Here is a 7,881-nt window from a genome sequence, read left to right on the forward strand (position 1 = left end):
GATTTTTAAAAGCGAAGCTTTTCTATAATTAGCGTCGGTCCGTACGTCGTCCGTTACAGTTAGCTCTTTTTGTTAATTTTAACAGGTTAGATTTGTCCTATCGATTTCAAACTTTGCATGCTGATTCCTATAACAGTTAGGTATGACATAGAAAGCGCAGCAACTCTATAATCGTTACCAGAAACTCTGTACGTCCATTTAAATAAGCTGATTCCTTACTTCTTAGACAATAAATTTTTGAATGTTATAATTATCCTATTCATCTGATTTTTTTTGAATACTGACTCCTAATACAACTAGGTATATTGTTATAAGGGAAGCATCTCTAAAAACGTCAGCATGTCCTTTAACAGTAACATGTATTTAATCAGTTTTGTAACAAATTTACTTACAATTTTGTACAGACATATGCATTAATATAATACAGTTTAATAAGTTCTGGCACTCTACAAGTGTTAATGTTCGTTTAACCTTCCATTTCAGAGCTTCGCTTATATGGATGTTGTCATCCTTGTTCATTGATCATCTAGAGAATTCAGAGCATCATCCGCTTGTAAATCGATGGATGCGATACTCGTAACACTCTAGGATATTAGGTTAAGTATCATCCGACAGACAACCAACACTTTGATTGCACGACCTTTGTGTGAGAAGTCCCAGTTGCATGTTATGAGTGAGCCTGTTTATGGGCCAAGACATTCCACATAGTGACATAGCAGTAAGAACCAATTTTAACGCAGTTTTGAACAGTTTTGCACCGAGATTTGAACCTAACACCTCCCCGACGGCGCGCGGTTGCGCTACGTGTTGAGCCACGGGTGCGGATTAAAAAGCTATTCTGAAATTAAATTTGTCTGTCCGTAATGCTATGGAGGAATGTGATTTACTCAGCTGCTATTAAAGCTAGACGGTGTAGCCTTATCATGGGGCATATTATCCACCATCAATAGCACCATCAACTGCTTTAAAGCTGCTTTTATTTTTAATTGTCTTGTTTAATTCCGAATTCCAAAAATTTTGTGTTCAATAGAATAAAAATCAAATTTCCCGTCATTCTAAGGGATTTTTTGTCCCAGAAATGAAATGAGAAAAGTTTATTTTCGATATTTCGTATATTTTCGATTGATTTTCTCTGCTAATTTTTTGTGAAGGTTCCATTTTCTTAAGAGCATATTACTTAGATTTATTATTCTTTGATGTTTGTACATAAACAGAACAGCAATGATAAATAAAAGAATGGATGTTGTCATCCTTGCTTTATTGCTTTCTTATTTAAATTTTGATTGTTTACATTTTAACCACGAAACCTCTTAAAAATCGCTAAACCTGACTTCTTAAAATCCTAATACACTTAAAACTCACTAAATCTCTTCTGGATATTTGAAGCTTTTAAAAAGGATAGATAATTTTACATTAGAGTTGAACACTAGAGGGAGGAAGGGTTAAATAACTGTATCTCCCCATCACAACCGTCGTGTGCAACCTTATTTTGGTCATTGGGTCATTGAAAATCAACCAATGTGACACTTAAATAAACACAGCCAATAGCAGAAAATAATTTAGAAACAGACGAAAGAGGTCTTTGAAAAATAAAGGGAGGTAGTTGTCTGTATATACATCTATACAATAGATCTGTTATTTTTACAATAATCAGATGATTGTATCTTCTCCAATAAAACAATAGGCACAACTTCCCCACCGTAGTGACAAAAAGACAATGATGAACAAACTTAATCTATAATACAAAGTAGCTTAATGCCTGGCCTTCCATCTGTCTGAAGCTTAAGATTTCGGTAACCGCTAAACTAAATGGGCTCTACGTACTGGTTCTGTGGTGTTTTAAGCTGTTTTCTTGTCTGAATCTTAAGATTGCGTTCTGTATTTTAAGTTACTCGGATATATTGGCAGGAAAAAATCTGTTGTCTATTTAGCTAAGGATATAATAAGGGGGGGGGGGGTGGGGTATCATTATTTTAGCCAGCTGCGAATGTTATTTTATATCAGAGTGCATGAAAGTCTGGTGCAACATCCAAGTAATAAAGTAGAGATATAGATTACAATAGCAATTTATTTTTAAACAAGGATGACAACATCCATGAAAGTGAAGCTCTTAAACGGTATGACAGACGAATATTAACTCTTATAGAGTGTTAGAACTGAATATACAAAAGATATTAAATAAAGTTTGACAAAATATACGTAACTTTGTTGCAAAACTCTTAAAATATAGAATACTTTTTTTGGACATACTGACATTTTTAGGACTTGATTATAGTGATACATCGCTCATAATATTGTACCTTATTGTAATATGAATAAGAACTCGGATGATTATATCACATAGAAATTGTTGTTTTAAAAATTAAATATCAACATGTTTAAAATGGACGTAAGGACATTCTGGTAACGATTATAGAGTTGCTACGCTTTCTTAATCGTACCTAACTATTACAGGAATCATCATGCAAAGTTTGAAATCGATAGGACAATTCTAACATGTATATATTAACGAAAAGAGCTAACCGTTACGAAAGACGTACGAACGAACGGACGTACGGACCGACTCTAATTATAGAAAAGCTTCACTTTTAATAATGTTCTTAATTGAGCGTAGACTCTCTGCCTATGTCTCAATAGGAAAGGTGATAAAAAGTTATCTGCAATCTTGATTTTTTTTTGGGGGGGGGGGGGGTTTCTTGGGTAATCACCCTTATAATGCACCCTTCAATTGGACGTCCCCCAACACTAGAGGCTAGGGGTTTAAGTTAATTAAATCTTTGTTAATTATTTTTAAAATTCAATTTCACAGCTAACGTTTATGTTAACTCATTAAGAGCAGCAAATATTGAAAAGTTGTTTTGCTGTTTAATATTTAGACTTGCGCGTATGAACACCGCTCTACGTTGTTGAGTTACGTGCGTTACGACGATAGCGACGCGACGTATTTCATTTTGGGGGATTGTTGACTTACGACGCTTCGCGCGTAGCGCGTCATAATCGTCCGTAGATTTACTCAGTTCTATTTTGACTTTGAGAGTGAATACATATAATATTGTGTTTTTTTTATAAGTTAAATATTTGATATTGGTGATTTTTAAAAAGATATTTAGTGGAATTATAATGAAATAGTGATTTTTAAGTTTAAATATTTTTTTTTATGAAAAGTTATATAAATGTTTTACTATAACAAGGTAAGAATTTTTGATATTTTTTAACAAAAAAGTTTTAAAACGTTCAAATTGTGTTGTTTAATTTTAATCTTTAATCAATGGCGTGCACAGCAATTTATCAAGGGGCGTAAAAGGGAAAGGCAGTTCTTTCAAAAAGACATCCTATTACTTTATTATACGGATTGTTATGATATAAATCTTTCCAGTATAGCAACGTGTTACGGACAATTTTCCACGAATATTTAAATAAAAATCGTAAAATTATGACCGGTTTTATTAGACCGAGCCTTCATTTCATTTTAATATCCACAGAAAGCTGTCTATAATACGATACGATAAATAACTATTCTTTTCCTGATAAAAAAAAATTGACAAGATGATTCCTCCAAGATTTGCTTAATATTAACATCACGACTACCAGACAAAATATTCTCGGATATGTTTATGGGATCTTAAGGGATAAGTCAATGCACGATAAATTGATTTATAAATACCCAATGATGATAAACAAGATCACCTTTACTGTAGACAAAAATTAATAGTTAAAACTCTTTTATACTACTAGTTTTGAAGTAACCAACGCAAATATAGTAAAAGTACCCAAGGTTTTTTAGCCAGTGTAATTTTAGAGCCCAATGTCCCCTCTCTCTACTGCACTGGTTAGGTTCTCATAGTTTTACCCACTTACCAGTCTAATAATATTATGCTAAAAATTGTATACGCTTGTCTTAATGTTTATAAAAGTTATGGTTTTTTGTCTTCATTGTTATAAATTTCAAGACATGACAACCGCTAATGAAACAGCTCACAGCCGGCCGCGGATAATGTTGGTCTGTTTACATCAGCTGCTGGTTTTGCAGCTGTGAATATTAAAAGATTGGGCAGTCGCCGAAATTATAGTTTAATTCAAAGTCTACATAGTCTACATAGTTTTTTTAGTACTAAAGCCAATATTTTGATTTATCCTATTCTATTATATAAAGAAGTTAGATTTTTTGCCTGTAGCGAAGGATCTCACTAATCACTGAACCGATATGGTTCTTCTTTACAGTGAAGATTCTTATATTTCTGTGATAGTTTTAGACTTTTTTTATTTTTAAAAAATAGTATGGGTAAGGTTTAAGGCTATTCATCTTACCTTCCATATCCCTTAGTATAAAAAAAAGCCACTAGATGCTAGTGGCAAAGCCGCTGGTTATAAATAATGTAACAATAATAACATTTCTATTAGAAACATTAAAAACAGTGATTTTTACTTGTGTAATATTTTGCTACGCTACTTATGGACAAAATTGTCCATGTTTTATCTTTGATATTGGCCTATCCCTGTTTCCAGGTCCCAGTCCCCAAAGATTTAAAATAACGTTTTTGTATTCGTTGGCTTAACAACCTAGAAGACTTTTAAAGAATTGTTGTTGGATTTTTCATCGAGTGCCCAAACCACTTATTGTAATCTACAGAAGGGGTAATTTTGTGTATCATCATTTGGGATGTAGTCAATTTATCGGCCATTGTCTTATCCCTTTAGATCCATGCACTGTATCCCTATTTTTCTTAAAAGCAATCACAATGACAGTTATCTTTAATATTTACTAATAAATTCAACCATTAACCTATATCCTTACCATCGATACAGACAAGTATTAGGCAATTTAAATCTGGGATCTTATATAGATTACAGTTGAAACCATGAACCAACAAATCAAAATTCATTGAAAGTCCCCAAAGACAGACAAAAAGACGGAAAGACAGTCGGGCAGAGAGCAGACAGACAAGCAAACAGATAGACACACACAGACATACGGACAGAGATGCGGACATAATGACAGATATGCAGACAGATGGACAGACCGACAAGAAGGAAAAAAGTAATTTGAAAATGAAAAAATCTGAAAAGAAATCAATAATTTATTTCCAATAGAAACGAAATTCATGACATTGCAACAGACAGAAGATAAGACAGACGGACACACAGAAGGACAGACAGAGTGTTATGGCAACAAAAATAAGATTGATATTAACTATTATTTTTAGTGGCGAAGCTACTCTATAATTCATTTTGTCTGTCCGTCCATCAGTCCATAACGCTAGGGAGAAATGGGATTTACTCATCTCCTATAAAAGTTAGAAAGCTAAAACTTCTTGTTAACATTCCTTTTAATTTCCCGCCATTTAAATCTCATGAGTTGTAATTAGAGTATTTAACAATCATATGTCAAAAGAGAATACTTGAGCCAATAAAAGAATGTTGTTTTAATGGATATCTTTAGATGCGGCAATTTGTAGAAGAGGGAATATGATCTCATTGCTTTAAGACGTTTAGGCTAAGTGCATCAGGCCAAAGTGTCATTGGGAAAAGAATAACAAAGGATATTTAACATTAGGGGAATCAGATTTCGGGGAATCCGTTTGTGGGAATCTAAACAGTGGGAATAAAATTAGGGAAATGTGTAGGATACCGTAATAAACAGCCCAATGTCCTCAACTTCCTAAATCTAAATCCTTTTTCTTAAGTGTCTGACATTTGAGATAGGCGTCTGCTTTTTTTGGGATTTATGTTGATATGATATTCTCTCCATGTATAAAATATGGAGTCCCCTGCCGTGCGATTCTAGTTTATTGGTAATACATCCGTTTTACAAGGAAAATTATAAAAAAAATACTTAAGAAATAGGACAGACACATATTCAAGTAACTTGTAACAAAACGTTAATTATATAATTTCCAGCATGGCTTCGAAACCGCTTAATATCTGCTGGATTAGAACCGGTGCTCAGTCATACTGAAAAATCATGTATAGCCTCGTATTAAAGACATATATCAAAACCAAGAAATGTTTTCTTTTTTAAGTATAGAGTATCTTCGCTACAAAATCTATACTTTTTGTGTTTTATGTAATTTTTAAAAACAATGTTACTACCAGGATGTAGGATAGGCAAATGATAGTTTAAAAACTTATCGCATTGTATTATAGACAGATTTCCGTGGTTATTAAAATGAAAATTTATAAGATTAAAATGGTTTTTGTTAGTCCCTAGTGGCTAAATGCCAAACTTCAATTTCGTTGAAAATTAACTGTAACACAATGCTATATATGATTTTTCAGTATGGCTGATCAACAGTTAAATCCAGCAGATATTAATCGGTTTCAAAGCCATAATAAAATAATTATTATGCAGTATTGATTTGGGGAAAGACTAAATTATTTTCCAATGACATATCACTGTACTCTTGGCGTGTTACCCTTTAATTATTAAAGACAATATAGGAAAAATAATTAACATGGAAAATTGACAATGTTTCTTTAAAGATATTTAATACAGTTAGGGAGTTGAATCCATTTTTATAGAAGCAGAAATATAATCTATGATTATGGTTTGGACCCTCTAAAACTGTAATCTACCTTTCCACTTTCCCCTCTCTTGGTGAAGATATCTTCAATGCCGATACGATTTTTGAAATGTAAGATTCTACTTTCCCTTCTCTTGGTGAAGATATCTTCAACGCCGATACGATTTTTGAAATGTAAGATTCCACTTTCCCCTCTCTTGGTGAAGATATCTTCACCAAGAGAGGGGAAAGTGGAAGGGTAGATTACAGTTTTAGAGGGTCCAAACCATAATCATAGATTATATTTCTGCTTCTATAAAAATGGATTCAACTCCCTAACTGTAATAACGACAAAATAATGTTAAATGGATAGGACAATTTTCCTCAAATATGAAAATATAAACATGAATTAATACCTACCAGTTTTGTTAGGCTGAGCATTTTAATCTAGTGTTAATCCCATATTTTTTTTTTGATTTTAATATCTACGGAAAGCTGTTTACTACACAATGCAATAAATAACTATTTCATACATTTCAGATTTTGTCGAGATTCGCCTCGCTTTTGTGGCAGGGCTCTGCAGCCGCGCCTTAGCCTCAAATTGAAACCTGTTAGGATTTTTGAAGTTTTTTTTGATAAGATGGATTGCAATATTTTGGTCAGGTTGAGACTTCTAGCTAATTTTTAAAGCTGTAAAAGGTTGATTTCCCTAAGGCTTACGGCCGGCTGACAAGCAGCTGCCGGGCACTGCTTTGTAAATGTCGTCATCCTTGTTAAAATTTAATTTCCATAATAATTTAGTTTTTAAGAAAACTTATCTTTTTAAACACGGAAATAACAATTAAGACATTTATAGAAATACAATAGTAAATGAAAAACAATATCAACGAAAAAATAAGATTTTTGAACTAAATAATTTTTTATTGTGAACTAGCAACTACGCCCTTAGTTTTAGGAGAGGCTAGAAAAAATGGCTTAAAATGACTAAAATCTGAAAATAGAATGGCCAAAAATAGATGGGAGGGGAAAAATTCGACCCCTCAGCTCCCCCTTAATTTTCAATTTGAGTTTAAACAGAAAAAGTGAAAACAATATTTTTATTGGAGTGGAGATAACCAGCCCCAAAACAGTCAAAAACCTTCCCTGTATATGTAAGTTTTAATGTAGAAGAGAACAATATTGACTCAGCGGTTAGCGAGTTCCTTTGCTCAGACAACATAAGCTTCCCTACTACTTTACGGTGCTTTTTTGTTATTCGTTAAAGTCAAAAAACAAAATTTTTAAGGCCTAATCCATAAACTTAGTTTAAGCCAATATGAGATTGCTTTTTTCATTTATTCCTTCAGTAGATTTGAATTATGCTTGGAAAGTTTTGACTCTG

The sequence above is a fragment of the Acartia tonsa genome, chromosome 11 (assembly GCF_053477335.1).
Source record: "Acartia tonsa isolate MP-2025a chromosome 11, ASM5347733v1, whole genome shotgun sequence".
NCBI classification, from domain to species: domain Eukaryota; kingdom Metazoa; phylum Arthropoda; class Copepoda; order Calanoida; family Acartiidae; genus Acartia; species Acartia tonsa.